Genomic DNA, 17,015 nt, shown 5'->3' with positions numbered 1-17,015 from the left:
ATATTTTAAACAACGGTATTCTAAGGCTATAGTTAAGTTGCAGCTAGTAATTTAAAGAGCATATTTTATGTTTTAGGTTATATCCATAGCCCTGTGTAAATTTGAACCAGTCATATTCAGCGCTAAATAATTTATTTGCTAGACAGGGTTTTGCACTCCAGATTTTTTTTTTTTAAATTTTATTTTTATTGAGGAAAACAAAAACAAACAAACAAACAGTATGCTCATATAGCAGAAAGTTCACATATAACAAGGTAAATTGCTGGTCCCTTACGGGCCTATACTATCCGGTCGCCTTCCTATGTCACAAAGACCACGGTTTGGCCCAAGAGAAATACAAAAAAAAAGGGTAAAGGGAGGGCAAATGAATATAAAGGTTAAATATTCGCTGTGTTGGGGCTCGGAGAGCAAATAGAAGTTCTCCAAACTGGGCAGAGACTACATAACTCTGCCAAAATAAACAGAGGAAGGAAAAGGGAAAAGGAGCATAAAGTAATATGGAGGGATAATTATGCCTCTAAATTCACATGTTGTATAAGATTTTTTACAATTATAATCATTAGGTAGTTATAGAACTAGGAGTCTATTAGATAGCTAGGGACGTTCTAGGGCTTTTGATGACATAAATAACAATATAAAAAACTGCACAGAGCCCATATCTTTATCAGCGGACACTAAAGTATAATAATCTACCTGCTACGGACTTCAGGAAATCCATGCTGCTCTCCCTAACACTATAAATAAGCCTCTAAATTGCTATAGGAGTTTGGTGAAATCGCAGGTCACTATAGACAGTCGTATATCCCCTATACAGTTGGATAAGCTAATGAGCAAATATAAGTACCTGTAATCTGCTAAGCTATAAACAATAGTATACAAGAATGAGCTGATTAACATATATCAATTAAATGACTTATGAATTAACCTCCGTATATGCATCTTACAAGGCAATAAACATTCATACAGTGGGATACTTTAGGATACAGTAGCATGGGGACAATAGTAGTTGGTAAAAATATCAGTAGTTTGCAGCATAAATAATTTTTCATCACTAACACATAGAAAGACATCATCAGACAATAAATTCGTAATAAGACAGATGGAAAAGTTAGGAGCCCATGTAATGGGAGAAAAGGGCAGGATGCAGCATGGTTACTGGGGGTCAATGTGTTGTGTCTAACTATAAATGAGTTTGGAGAATAATAAAGGTGCACAGATAAGTGAGCTGTTTCACAATACATGAGAGTAGCCAGATCCACGTTAAAGTGCATCACACAGTCCCTCACGAGACTCCCATACCAAACCCACTCCAGTTTTCTCAATGTCTGCAGTATGTTTGTCGTTCAAACCATTCCCTGTGAGCGGAATCCATTTGCAGATTTGTGCGCCAGGCAAATCAGTGAGGCTGAACCAATGCGACAAATTCAGCTGACTTTGAAGCGTAAGGGTATGCAATCCCCAAAGTCTTCTCTTTCTCGTAGGTCTCTGAGGCTTCCCTTGCTCTGAGCGCTTTGTGGGCCTGTGAAGGTCTAATTGTATAACAAACCCTGCTGCAGCTAAGGCTCCAGTTATCTTGCGTGATAGGAAGATTGCCTTTATGCAGACTTGACCACTTTGTGGCTCGATCTAGTTGATCAGCTGCTCTGCTGTGTCTGCAATGCTTGGCCAGGCGTTCGCTGAAGGGTAGGAGGCTGCCTCTAAAAAGCCACTGCTCTCATCCTGTATTTCCTCCGGAAAATTGTGGCTCCTAATGAATGACTCTATGCGTCTCTCTAATCTGCCGTAGTGATCACTTAGTAACTTCTCTAAAGTCCCCCATGTTATACTAGGAACACAATCCATAGCTGTTGGTCAGGGTTAAAATGTGATCTTCAGCAGAATATTAGTAGAGTATGAGGTAGGAGCTTCCCTTTAAACTCTGTATGGGGCCCCTTAACCCAGGTGGCCAGGTGGGAGAGATGCCTCGTTCATGTAGGTAGGCCGCAGCCGCCCGAAATCAAATATAAAGACAGTTAATATGGCTTAGAATAGGGTCCTTCAGCTCGTCCTGAGCTCATGAAGCTTTTAACAAGAACCCATAATGTAGATTATGTCCTCAGCTAGAACAATTTGATAGTTTGTTAAGGATTCCTGAAGAGCTGCAACGCGCCCTGTCATGGCCGCTGCTTGGACACGCCCCCTGCACTCCAGATTTATAAGTCAGTCATTATAGTGAACTCTTTCAGAACTGTACATAAACTGGTTATTGTGATTAAATCCCTGGTAGTTATTAATAAAGCATAGTAAGTTGGTAATCCATATTGGGCATTGAATTAGAATTATTGGTTAATAACAGAAGATTCTGGTATTTTTATTGTGGTATTTTAATGCGATTATTGTGAGTAAAGTTAATTTTAAGGGTATATCTTTTATGATCTCTGTTGTATAGAATATTGTAACGGTATAAGCGTGCATAGTTGATTCAAAGCTAGTCTCTACTTAATATATTTCAATGTGTATATAAATCTTAAAGGGACGATGAACCCAAATTATTTCTTTCGTGATTCAGTCAGAGCATGCAGCTTTAAGCAACTTTCTAATTTACTCCTATTATCAATTTTTCTTCGTTCTCTTGCTATCTTTATTTGAAAAAGAAGGCATCAAAGCTTTTTTTTGGTACAGAACTCTGGACAGCACGTTTTTTATTGGTGGATGAATTTATCCACCAATCAGCAAGGACAACCCAGGTTGTTCACCAAAAATGGTCCGGCATCTAAACTTACATTCTTGCATTTCAAATAAAGATACCAAGAGAATAAAGAAAGTTTGATAATAGGAGTAAATTAGAAAGTTGCTTAAAATGTCATGCTCTATCTGAATCGTGGAAGAAATTTTTTTAGTTCAGTGTCCCTTTAACTAATCTAAAGAATTTAGGAATAATTATTAATTTCAATTGTTTCGTATATACATTTTTATTGGGGTTTTGTTTTAAAGAATAATAATAATTACATTTTATTGTAACCCTGCTATATACTGACAATATATAACTACATGTAATAGACACTACTATAAAGAAGAATATGCACAGATGCTGATCTAAAAATCCAGTTTAAAACCTTTTAAAAACTTACTTAGAAGCTCCCAGTTTAGCACTGTTGATAATGTAGTCTGGGACACCCACTGAAAGGGGCTGGGTAAACAAAAAGACACTCCTCACCTCCCCCCTTCCCTGCATATGAAAGATAGCTAACAGAAACAGAAGCCTGCAGGAGTCTGTAAACGCGCGTATAAATCTGGCAATATATATATCTATATAGATATATAAATATTGTAATGCATTGGTGTAAATGGGAAAGAAAATATACAGTGGGCTGGTATCACTTAACTGTGATGCCCAGGTCCAGTCATATCTGCTTCTTGTCCCACACTGTCCTCCCACTGAACTGCCACTATATGTACACACACACATGTGCAATGGCACTCCGACAGGCCTGCCTGGTATTTCTTATGTGTAGAGCAGCAGACCTGTCACAGCTCACAGTGGGGGCATTTCAGGTCATGGCCCGCCAGGAGTGCTGTCAAGGCCCGGTACTGGGACATGGCCCAGCTGTTGAGAAACCAGGGGCTATATAAATGGATTATCTACAAAACATGTATGCAAAGAAAAATCTAGTGTACAATGTCCCTTTAAGGAGAAAGCAACGGGGGGCAGGGGAGGAATTACGGGCTGTGAAGGCAGTGTAGTTGCACGGAGCTTGTAGAAGGAGATGGAGAGAAGAATGTGTTGGTATAATTTGTGTGCCTGCCTGATACACAGGAATCTCATACGCCAGCACATTTTAGAGGTATGCACATCCCAGATAGATTTATCCTATGGCAATGAGAGAGGCAGCTGTACTGCAGCCCGCTGGAAGAATTCACTGAGTGGGGAAAAGCAGGCTTAAATGATAAATTACAAATGCAAAATTAAACATAAGGTTCCATCCAGGATGTGCCACTACAGGAGATAAACAATCAATCAAACATCTTGTGAACCGTCCATATGTCCCTGATCCCTGGTCAAGAGCAGTGCTGAAAACCAATGAAAAATCGGCAACAACCTCTTCTAACAGTCCCTAGGTTATCAGTGACAAATAAATCTAACATACAAAGGGCCAGATTGCGACTGAAGCGCAAAGATTTGTGTGCGAATGATATCGAGTTTTCACGTTCATTTGGGTGCAGGTTAAATTGGTTGACTGTTTTACAAAACACATTAAAGATACATCACAAAGTAGACACACTCATAATAACACTGTGATGAGAGGGTTAACCAACCCTGCGCCAGTCATTTGTTTGGCACAGAAAAGGTTAACAGACCCTTTCTACTGTCACTAATCTGTCACAGTCTAGCTACTCCAGGCAAGCCTGTGACTTGGTTCAGTGGGTGCAAGGGTTAACAACACTCTCTAGTCTGTACTAGACTTAGATAAAATGCCCAAATCTCCCCTTTACTGCCACTCAAACTAAATAAGCTGCCACCACTTATGATGTATTAAGGAAAAACCCAGACTCACGCATTAACTCTCAGAATACAATTTAGCAAAAAATAACATAAAATCACAACACTAATACTACCAGTCTCTTTCAGTAATGTGGTTCAAATATTAGACAAATGCCAAAGCTTAATATTTGAAGGATTTATTATGCAAAAAATTAGCACAATACATTAATAAAAAGATGTTAAGAAATAGAATTATACACAAGCAAACAATTTTAAAATAAAAAAGGAGAAATTACAGAAACCTTACACTTTACTAGGTTTGGTATCTGCCCCAGGGAGATGGGTTAGAAAGATTGTCACTCACGCTGCAGCAGCCTCCCAAGTAGAATGAACACTTGAATTGTTAAAACACAAATTTCTTATACAAGTTTCCATGATATGACCCACCCTCTTTCCAGAAGGCTAAGAAACCCTTCTCTTGTGCTAGAAATATCTGCTCCCCTCTCTTTTACGACAGTTAATAAAATTCCTGAGTCTGTGCCTGAAATTATGGAACACCTTATAATTTCTGTTAGGAACATATTTTCCATATATACAGAAAGGCAATCCCTTAGTAATGTTGTGAAGAGTATTTTGATACCAAACATCATATATATATTGCATTATTTATGTTTCTGAGACATTAGTACTTATAAAAGCACTGGCATTGGCAAGGTTGGCTATCCTTTCAATGACCCCAGTGTAGTTCCTGGATAGAGTCTTTGTGTTCCATCATTCCCTGATCTGAAAGATTGGGTTAATAAATTGACCATTTTGTCAATAAAGTTCTCTTCTGTGTATTTTACACAGTATTTATGAAGGTCCTGGCGTATCAAGGAAAATCACACGCACACATAAACACAGCAACACAGTTCTTCTTAAAAAAACAAATGTTTTCTAACATACAGGCTATGGAAAACTAATCCCCAAGCATCTCAAACATAATGTATTCATGATAAACACTATCTACTAAAAATAATTTTAAAAAAAATATTGCATGAAAGTTATAAGTGCTCAAAGGGCACGATTACAAATGTTGTGCTAAACTGGCTGCGTAAATAATGCAAAAAATACCGTAATCACACTTTCTATAGCGCTGCCATTGCAAGTCCTTCTGCTGTGCGTTATGGTGAGATAAGGTCCATATCGCACAAAACCCAAGGCCTGACTTTACGTGCTCGTGCACGCTTTCCCCATAGACATCAATGGGGAGAAAGTGTTAGAAAAAAACTAACACCTGTTATTGTGGAATGGCGATCGCCGTAACGCAACCCCATTGATGTCTATGGGGAAGATAAAGTTACATTAAAACCTAACACCCTAACATAAAACCCCTAGTCTAAATACCCCTAATCCGCCGTCCCCTGACATCGCCAACACTAAATAAAATGATTAACCCCTAAACCGCCCCCCCCCCACACCAACAACACTAAAATAAACCTATTAACCCCTAAACCACTTGCCCCCACATTGCCAACACCATAATAAAGTATTAATCCCTAAACTGCCGGCCCCCCACATTACAAATCACTAAATTAAACTATTAACCCCTAAACATAAATATTACCTACACTTAAAATTAAATTTACAACATAACTATCTTAAAATAAATAAAAACTTACCTGTGAAATAAAAAAAACTAAGATTAGAAGTATTGGGGATAGTTAGGTTTAGGGGTTAATAGTTTTATTATAGTAGTAGCAATATGGGGGGCCGGTGGTTTAGGGGTTAATAGATTTAGGTTATTAGTAGCGATGTGGGGGGCAGTGCTTTAGGGGTTAATAGCATAATATAGTATTTGCAATGCGGGGGTGGTAGTTTAGGGGTTAATAGGTAGTTTATAGGTGTTAGTTTACTTTGTAACATTTTAGTTATGAGTTTTATGAAACATTTTTTTCCCTGCAAAATCCATAACTACTGGTCTCAGATCGCGGAATGGATCACAATGGTATAGGGCTAGGCTATAACGCAAGCTTTTTTACTGGACCGCACAACCTGTTGCATTACAGGCTAAAATGCTTGCGGTATAGCCATTCCGTGTGCACCGTACAGCAAAACTTGTAATCTTGCTCAAAGAAAAGAGGTTTCAGGTGTTAGAAAAAAGGCAGGCAAAGGGCTTTAAAATAGAGATACATAGAAATACATGTGTATACATAAATACATATGTACACAGACACAATATATATATATATATATATATATATATATGTATGTAGTGTACATTGGAGCCCTTTGCAGTTAAGTAGATGAAAACATGAAAATTCATATTTATCGGGTTTGCACAAGAGTGGGGCTTTAGGTTTTTTCCCACTTTTTTTTCTCCATTGACTTCTATGGGGGTATTGGTTTTCGCACGTGCGATATTGTAAATTTGTCTTTTTGCATGCATCGGGATAGCGCGAAAAGATAACTTTTTACTTTCAACGCTTAATACAAGTGTAACCCGAGGCATGCAAAAAGTTTACTTCTAGAGCAATTAGTGCTGTAGCGAAAGCGCTAAATAGCGGTCCACTTGTAATCTGGCTCAACAGAGGGCACCCAATTATATGGTATCATCTACACAATCGGCAATAAAGAACCAAACTAGTAGACATAAATTTGAATGAACCTTGTGTGTTTATGTCTGTAGTGTCTGTATGTTTTGAACTTGCTTGTCTCTTTGTGTGTCTGTGTCTCTGTGTGTGTATATTTGTATTCTTGTCTATCTGTGTGTGTATACGTGTTAGTGTCTGTGTATGTATGTGCTTGTGTGTCTCGGTGTGTGACTGTGCGTTAGTGTCTGTATGTGCTTTCTGTAGAACGCTATCCAGAATGCGTGCTAAGCTGAAGATACTTTACAAAATGTATTAAATAGTTTTATTCTTTAAACTATAAAAATTGCACAGGTAAAAAACCCCAGAAAAGCCATAAGTTGCCACAATGTTATAAAAGTAGAATAGGGATAATAGTGCAGAACTTCGACACACAGGGGTAGGTTTATCATACCCCAGGCGGACAGGATTCGATGGTGAAATGCTTGTGCAATGCCGCCTCCTGCAAAATTGCGGTCAATTGGCTGCTAGCAGGGGGTGTCAATCATTCCAATTGTATCTGATCAGGATGATTGCAGTCTGCCACCTCAGAGGTGGCGGACGAGTTAAGGAGCAGCGGATTTAAGACCGCTGCTTCTTAACTCTTGTTTCCGGCGAGAGCAGAATATGCAGTGTCTGCTACTTCATAAATGTACCCCACAGTATTTAAGTATAGCAATTGTAGACTAGTAGTGATGTCGCGAATAGTTCACCGGTGAATAGTTCCCGGCGAACATAGCTTGTTCGCGTTCGCCGCGGCGGGCGAACATATGCGATGTTTGATCCGCCCCCTATTCATCATCCTTGAGTAAACTTTGACCCTGTATCTCACAGTCTGCAGACACATTTCAGCCAATCAGCAGCAGACACTCCGTCCCAGACCCTCCCAGCTCCTGGACAGCAGCCATTTTAGATTCATTCTGATCCTGCATTCTTAGGACTAGATTTGGAGTTTGGCGGTAGCCGTGAAAACCAGCATTAGAGGCTCCTAACGCTGGTTTTAGGCTACCGCCGGTATTTGGAGTCAGTCAAAAAAGAGTCTAACGCTCACTTTTCAGCCGCAACTTTTCCATACCGCAGATCCCCTTACGTCATTTGTGTATCCTATCTTTTCAATGGGATCTTTCTAACTCCTGTATTTAGAGTCGTGTCAATCGGAATTTGAGGGACGCCATCTTGGATGACGTCATTTAAAGGAACCGTCATTGGTCGTCTAGTCGTCGGTTGAAGAGGATGTTCCGCGTCGGCTTGGAAGAAGATGGTTCCGCTCCGCTCCAGAAGAAAGAAGATTGAAGATGCGGCTTGATAGAAGACTTCATCCAGATGATGGACTTCCGACTTCAGCCCGAGGATGGATTTCTTCAGTCGCCGCTTGGATCCAGACTTCAGCCCGAGGATGGACGTCGCTCTTCAGCCCCCCGCTTGGGCTTGGATCAACACTTCCGAGGCTTGGATCAAGACTTCCGAGGACGGATCGGTGAACCTGGTATGGTGAAGATAAGGTAGGAAGATCTTCAGGGGCTTAGTGTTAGGTTTATTTAAGGGGGGTTTGGGTTAGATTAGGGGTATGTGGGTGGTGGGTTGTAATGTTGGGGGGGGTATTGTATGTTTTGTTTTTACAGGCAAAAGAGCTGAATTCTTTGGGGCATGCCCCGCAAAGGGCCCTGTTCAGGGCTGGTAAGGTAAAAGAGCTTTGAACTTTTGTAATTTAGAATAGGGTAGGGCATTTTTTTATTTTGGGGGGCTTTGTTATTTTATTAGCGGGCTTAGAGTAGGTGTAATTAGTTTAAAATTGTTGTAATATTTTTCTAATGTTTGTAAATATTTTTTTATTTTTTGTAACTTAGTTCTTTTTTATTTTTTGTACTTTAGTTAGTTTATTTCATTGTATTTATTTGTAGATATTGTATTTAAATAATTTATTGATAGTGTAGTGTTAGGTTTAATTGTAGGTAATTGTAGGTATTTTATTTAATTAATTTATTGATAGTCTAGTGTTAGGTTTAATTGTAACTTAGGTTAGGATTTATTTTACAGGTAATTTTTAATTATTTTAACTATTTTAGCTATTAAATAGTTCTTAACTATTTAATAGCTATTGTACCTGGTTAAAATAAATACAAAGTTACCTGTAAAATAAATATTAATCCTAAAATAGCTATAATATAAATATAATTTATATTGTAGCTATATTAGGATTTATTTTACAGGTAAGTATTTAGCTTTAAATAGGAATAATTTATTTAATAAGAGTTAATTAATTTCGTTAGATTTAAATTATATTTAATTTAGGGGGGTGTTAGTGTTAGACTTAGCTTTAGGGGTTAATACATTTATTAGAATAGCGGTGAGCTCCAGTCGGCAGATTAGGGGTTAATGTTTGAAGTTAGGTGTCGGCGATGTTAGGGAGGGCAGATTAGGGGTTAATACTATTTATTATAGGGTTAGTGAGGCGGATTAGGGGTTAATAACTTTATTATAATAGCGGTGCGGTCCGGTCGGCAGATTAGGGGTTAATAAGTGTAGGCAGGTGGAGGCGACGTTGTGGGGGGCAGATTAGGGGTTAATAAATATAATATAGGGGTCGGCGGTGTTAGGGGCAGCAGATTAGGGGTACATAGGGATAATGTAAGTAGCGGCGGTGTACGGAGCGGCAGATTAGGGGTTAATAATAATATGCAAGGGTCAGCAATAGCGGGGGCGGCAGATTAGGGGTTAATAAGTGTAAGGTTAGGGGTGTTTAGACTCGGGGTACATGTTAGAGTGTTAGGTGCAGACGTAGGAAGTGTTTCCCCATAGCAAACAATGGGGCTGCGTTAGGAGCTGAACGCAGCTTTTTTGCAGGTGTTTTTTTTTTTTCAGCTCAAACAGCCCCATTGTTTCCTATGGGGGAATCGTGCACGAGCACGTTTTTGAGGCTGGCCGCGTCCGTAAGAAACTCTGGTATCGAGAGTTGCAGTTGCGTTAAATATGCTGTACGCTCCTTTTTTGGAGCCTAACGCAGCCTTTCTGTGGACTCTCAATACCAGAGTTATTTTAAAGGTGCGGCCAGAAGAAAGCCAGCGTTAGCTACGCGGGTCGTTACCGACAAAACTCTAAATCTAGCCGTTAGTGAGAGAAGGGATAGTGTAGCTGCTGCTGATTTTATAGGGAAATTGATAGCTAGGCTAGTGTATTCAGTGTCATCTACAGTCCTGAAGGACTCATCTGATCTCTGCTGTAAGGACAGCACCCCAAAAAGCCCTTTTTAGGGATAGAACATCTTTTTTTTCCGCCTGTGTAATTTTGACTGTGAAACATCAGTCTGCTAGTGTAATCTAATTGCAGTTGCCTGCCTGCAGTGCCACCACTCATATCTGTTGTAACAGTAGTGTACATTTTGTAAAAAAAAACTTTTTTGACTGTGAAACATCAGTCTCTTAGTGTAATCTATAAGCAGTTGCCTGCCTGCCAGCGTGTGTGCCAGGCCCACTTGTCAACTAGTGCCACCACTCATATCTGTTGTAACAGTAGTGTAAATTTTTTTTTTTAAAAAACTTTTTTGACTGTGAAACATCAGTCTGCTAGTGTAATCTAATTGCAGTTGCCTGCCTGCCTGCCAGCGTGTGTGCCAGGCCCACTTGCTAAGTGCCACCACTCATATCTGTTGTAACAGTAGTGTAAATTTTGTAAAAAAAAAATTTTGACTGTGAAACATCAGTCTGCTAGTGTAATCTAATTGCAGTTGCCTGCCTGCCAGCGTGCGTGCCAGGCCCACTTGCCAACTAGTGCCACCACTCATATCTGTTGTAACAGTAGTGTAAATTTAAAAAAAAAACTTTTTTGACTGTGAAAAATCAGTCTGCTAGTGTAATCCAATTGCAGTTGCCTGCCTGCCTGCCAGCGTGTGTGCCAGGCCCACTTGCCAACTAGTGCCACCACTCATATCTGTTGTAACAGTAGTGTAAATTTTTTTTAAAAAACTTTTTTGACTGTGAAACATCAGTATGCTAGTGTAATCTAATTGCAGTTGCCTGCCTGCCAGCATGTGTGCCAGGCCCACTTGCCAACTAGTGCCACCACTCATATCTGTTGTAACAGTAGTGTAAATTTAAAAAAAAAAACTTTTTTGACTGTGAAACATCAGTCTGCTAGTGTAATCTAATAGCAGTTGCCTGCCTGCCAGCGTGTGTGCCAGGCCCACTTGCCAACTAGTGCCACCACTCATATCTGTTGTAACAGTAGTGTAAATTAAAAAAAAAAAATTTGGACTGTGAAACATCAGTCTGATAGTGTAATCTAATAGCAGTTGCCTGCCTGCCAGCGTGTGTGCCAGGCCCACTTGCCAACTAGTGCCACCACTCATATCTGTTGTAACAGTAGTAAGAATTTTGTAAAAAAAAAACATTTTTTACTGTGAAACATCAGTCTGCTAGTGTAATCTAATTGCAGTTGCCTGCCTGCCAGCGTGTGTGCCAGGCTCACAGCATATACTGTGCCCACTTGCCCAGTGGCACCACTCATATCTTGTTTAATAGTAGTGTAAATGTACATTTAAAAAAATAAAAACTTTTTGGTCTGCTTTTTTGTGTCAGGCTCACAGCGTATACTGTGCCCACTTGTCCAGTGCCACCACTCATATTATTTTGTTTAATAGTAGTGCACTGTCAGTGTACATTTAAAAAAAAAAACCCAGCGTATACTGTGCCCACTCACAGTAGCTTGCACGCATAGTAGCACTAATCGAAAAAAAAAATGACAGACAGAGGCAGGCCAACCCGCAGGCGTCGCCGTGGTCGTGGTGCTGCGATTCCCTTTGGCCATAGAATAATGCCCAGTGTTAGGCCACGTACCATGAACACGAAAAGTTCTGATAAAATAGTTGACTTTATAACACAGGACACCCAATCTTCTCCAGCTTCCGCTCGTAACCTCGACGCACCATCCTCCTCCTCTAGCTTAGCTTCGGGCACCTCTCAACTTACCACTCGCCTGCCTGCCACCACCACCGACACTAGCACCACAGTCGCCTCACTTGATCTATCAGAGGAGTTATGTACACCTCAGTGTGAAGAAATGAGTGATGCGCAATCATCATTGACAGAGGATGTAGATAACTGTGATATGTCTCAGTCAGGCAGCATTAAAGACATGGATGACGCATGATGTGATGATGATGATTATGTTGTACCCGCCGTTGCTTCTGTTGTTGAGTTGTCAGATACAAGTGAAGGGGTTGATGATGGCGATGCATCCGTGGATGTCACGTGGGCGCCCGGTAGAAGAGAAGAAGAACAGGGAGAAAGTTCAGATGGGGAGACAGAGAGGAGCAGGAGGAGAAGACGAGTTGGAAGCAGGGGGAGCTCGTCGCAAGGAGCTAGTGGCACAGTCAGACAGCATGCATCGGCACCCGGGGTCAGCCAGACATCACGCCAATCAACGCATGCTGTTGCCACCACCAGAATGCCGTCATTGCAGAGCTCATCAGTGTGGCATTTTTTTATGTGTCTGACTCTGACAACAGCAATGCCATTTGCAACCTGTGCTAAAAGAAACTAAGTCGTGGGAAGTCCAACACCCACCTAGGTACAACTGCTTTGCGAAGGCACATGATCTCACATCACAAACGCCTATGGGATGAACACATGAGGACAAGCAGCACACAAACTCAAAGCCGCCATCCTCCTCCTGGTCCAGCATCTTCAGCCACATCAACCACTGCTGTGTTCCTTGCCCCCTCTCAACCATCCGCCAATCCGTCTCTCTTCCGGAGCAGTTCCTGCTCATCTGCCCACAGTCAGGTGTCTGTCAAGGACATGTTTGAGTGTAAGAAGCCAATGTCACCAAGTCCCCCCCATTCCCGGCGTCTGACAGCTGGCTTGTCTGAACTCTTAGCCTGCCAGCTTTTACCATACAAGCTGGTGGAGTCTGAGGCGATCAAAAAATTTGTAGCTATTGGGACACCGTAGTGGAAGGTACCCGGCCGAAATTTCTTTGCACAAAAGGCAATCCCCAACCTGAACTCGATTGTGCGAAAGGAAGTAATGGCATGTCTGGCACACAGTGTTGGGGCAAGGGTCCATCTGAGCACTGATAGCGGGTCTGCAAAGCATGGTCAGGGCAGGTATATCGCCTACACTGCGCATTGGGTAAACCTGCTGATGGCTGCCAAGCATGGAATGCCTGGCTCTGCAGAGGAGTTGGTGACACCGCCACGACTTGCAGGCAGGCCTGCTGCCACCTCCTCTACTCCTCCTACTCCATCCTCTTCCATAACCTCCTCGGCTGAATCCTCTTCTGCTGCTGTGTCTTGCTCCACATCAACAGCACCCCCCAGGTACTATACCACATCCCAGATACGACAGTGTCACGCCGTCTTGGGGTTGACTTGCCTAAAAGCCGAGAGTCACACCGCACCAGCACTCCTGTCCGCCCTGAACGCACAGGTGGATCAGTGGCTGACTCCGCAACAACTGGAGATTGGCAAGGTTGTTTCTGACAATGGAAGTAATTTGGTGGCGGCATTGAAATTGGGCAAATTGACACATGTGCCGTGCATAGCACATGTGTGTAATCTGATTGTACAACGCTTTGTGCATAAGTACCCAGGCTTACAGGACGTCCTGAAGTAGGCCAGGAAGGTGTGTGGCCATTTCAGGCGTTCCTACACGGCCATGACGCACTTGTCCGATATCCAGCGTAGAAACAACCCGCCAGTGAGGTGCTTGATTTGCGACAGCCCGACACGTTGGAATTCAACACTCCTAATGTTCGACCGCCTGCTCCAACAATAAAAAGCTGTTAACGAGTATTTGTATGACCGGGGTGCTAGGACAGCCTCTGGGGAGCTGGGGATTTTTTTTCCAAATTACTGGACGCTCATGCGCAATGCATGTAGGCTCATGCGTCCTTTCGAGGAGGTGACAAACCTAGTCAGTCGCACCGAAGGCACCATCAGTGACATCATACCATTTGTTTTCTTCCTAGAGCGTGCCCTGCAAAGAGTGCTGGATCAGGCCATAGATGAGCGTGAAGAGGAAGAGTTGTGATCACCATCACCACCAGAAACAGACCAGCGGCAATGCAGGAAGAGGATTGTGAGGAAGAGGAGTCAGAGGAGGAATGTGGCTTTGAGGAGGAGGAGGAAGACCAAGCACAACAGGCATCCGAGGGTGTTCGTTGTTACCTATCTGGTACCCGTGGTGTTGTACGTGGCTGGGGGGAAGAAGATACCTTCAGTGAGATCAGTGAGGACGAGGAACGGGACATGAGTAGCTCGGCATCCAACCTTGTGCAAATGGGGTCTTTCATGCTGTCATGCCTGTTGAGGGACACTCGTATAAAAAAGCTGAAGGAGAACGAACTGTACTGGGTGTCCACGCTACTAGAGCCCCGGTATAAGCATAAAGTGCTTGAAATGTTACCAAATTCCTGCAAGTCGGAAAGGATGGAGCAGTTAAAAAATAAATTAAAAAGTATGCTTTACACAGCGTATAAGGGTGATGTCACAGCACAACGGGAATCTAACAGGGGAAGAGGTGAAAGTAATACTCCTCCTCCCACGACCACGCTGGCAAGGACAGGATGCTTTACAGACGTGTTGTTGATGGAGGACATGCAGACCTTTTTAACTCCTATGCATCGCCACAGCCCTTCGGGGTCCAGCCTCAGAGAACGACTCAACTGACAGGTAGCAGACTACCTCGCCTTAACTGCAGATCTTGACACTCTGAGGAGCGATGAACCCCTTGACTATTGGGTGTGCAGGCTTGACCTGTGGCCTGAGCTATCCCAATTTGCCATAGAACTTCTGGCGTGCCCCGCTTCAAGTGTCCTGTTGGAAAAGACCTTCAGTGCAGCAGGAGGTATTGTCACTGAGAAGCGAAGTCGCCTAGGTCAAAAAAGTCTCGATTACCTCACCTTTATTAAGATGAATGAGGGATGGATCCTGAAGGGACTGACATTGGGCGATACGTTCGAGTAAAAAAGGCCTGATGAGATGAGCTGCCTTGGGCTAAAAATGGTCCACACGCTGCTGTATTTTATCTCCGAATGCAGGATGACTTACGTGACTTATCCGCCACCAACTAGGGTTCAAGCCGCCATGTTTTAGGGCACTTTCTGCCAGGGAAACAAACATCAATTTTTCTGGCCCCTGCTACAGCAGCGTCTGCAACAATACCTAATTTTTCAGGCATGTGTACATGCCAAATTTTTCGTGCCTCTGGTGCTGCACTGTGGCTTCAAAAATCAAACCAAAAAAAAGGCACATAACAGGGATTAAACTGATAGGAATAGTACTACTTAACACACTACTCCTATCTGGTGGCACATTAGATTGCACGCACAGTGCCCCAAATTGGAAGTAGGAGGACCGACCAAGCATCTCATCTCTGTGTGATTCCTGTTCTTGTAGGATAGTTAATCGGTCAGTCATGTTGCACAGCTCCTCAATGTGACAAATCTTCCTGGTTAGCTCGTCGTTCTCTTTTTCCCAGCTGCTGGATCAGATCAGAGATTGTGAGTAAAACCTGCTCCTGCTGCCGGGTGATCTCACTCAGGACTCGCTTCTCTAGGTCTTCCAGCTGTTTCCTGATGTCCCTAATCAGGGCAGTCAGTCTCTCTGTTACACCAGCTGCTTTCTCTTGCACCCCTCTCCTGTGCTTCTGCAGACTCTGGACTCTTTTCTCAGTCTCCTCTCTCTTTGTGGTCAGTTTCTGCAGAACATTTCTCAGTTTCTTTTTCTTCTTTTCAGAAGCCTCATTCAGCAGCTCGTCCTGGTGTCCCCTGTGCTCTCCGGCCAGGGAGCAGGACGCACAGATACAGGCAGCATCCTCAGTGCAGTAATATAATAGGAGCATCTTGTGGGTGGAGCACTTTCTGTTACCCCAGGAAGTGATTGCACGCGCAGTGACATCAATGAGGACAAGGAACGGGACATGGCTAGCTTGGTATCCAACCTTGTGCAAATGGGGAGTTTGCGGTTGTGCAAATGGACTGTTTGCGGTTGTTTGCGGTGCGTTAAACGGGGAGTTTGGTCTGTCACTGTGAAGCGGGCGTAACCCTTACACTACCTGAATGATACAACATCATACCTGATGTTTTAAAGCACGTTATTCCAAACAATTTTGGAATTTTAAGTGATTTATGCCCTTTATGGATTAAAAACAGACTCTGCATCAACTATGTAATTTTCCATGGGAGTTTTGCCATGGATCCCCCTCCGGCATGCCACAGTCCAGGTGTTAGTCCCCTTGAAACAACTTTTCCATCACTTTTGTGGCCAGAAAGAGTCCCTGTGGGTTTTAAAATTCGCCTGCCTATTGAAGTCAATGGCGGTTCGCCCCGGTTTGCCCGTTCGTGAACTTTTAGGTTTGCGACATCACTATTGTAGACAGATGTTAATAGACAAATTCAAACATTATTTTTAAGAAAGAGAATAAATCAGTCTTTCTCAAGTTTAAATATTAATTATATGAAAACATCAATACAAGATCATAGATGCTGTCATATTACACAGTGCACAAAGGTGTTGGCAATGCTTCGAAGTGTGCAGTGAGGAAATGTACAGAACAGTTTCTATGGAGTGGCTGCGGATTTATTTGTGTCACACTGAAGAACTGCGGCAGCTGCAACCCCTGTGACAAAAGTGCCAAAACATAATTGGCTGTGGTGGGCCTGCTGTGGAGGTAACACATGAGTGCTGACTCAGGTGGAGTAGTCAGATTGTGTGGTTTGACCTACATATCACAAATGTCAATGTGTTCATGCAATATAACAAATGGTGTAAGCAGAGTTTTTACACATGGTAAAATATTCATTTTTATGGCAATTTTAGACTTAAAACAGTAGCAAATTTGAATGCCTCACATCTACGGGCTATATTATGAGTAGGGATGGGCGAATGTGTAAATTTCCAAATTCGAATGTTAGAACGAATGTTACCAAAATTCAAATTATAAATC

This window comes from Bombina bombina, chromosome 1 (genome assembly GCF_027579735.1).
Source record: "Bombina bombina isolate aBomBom1 chromosome 1, aBomBom1.pri, whole genome shotgun sequence".
In the NCBI taxonomy this organism is placed as follows: domain Eukaryota; kingdom Metazoa; phylum Chordata; class Amphibia; order Anura; family Bombinatoridae; genus Bombina; species Bombina bombina.
The sequence above is the reverse complement of the archived record's forward strand: the minus strand, read 5'-3'. Positions refer to the sequence as shown.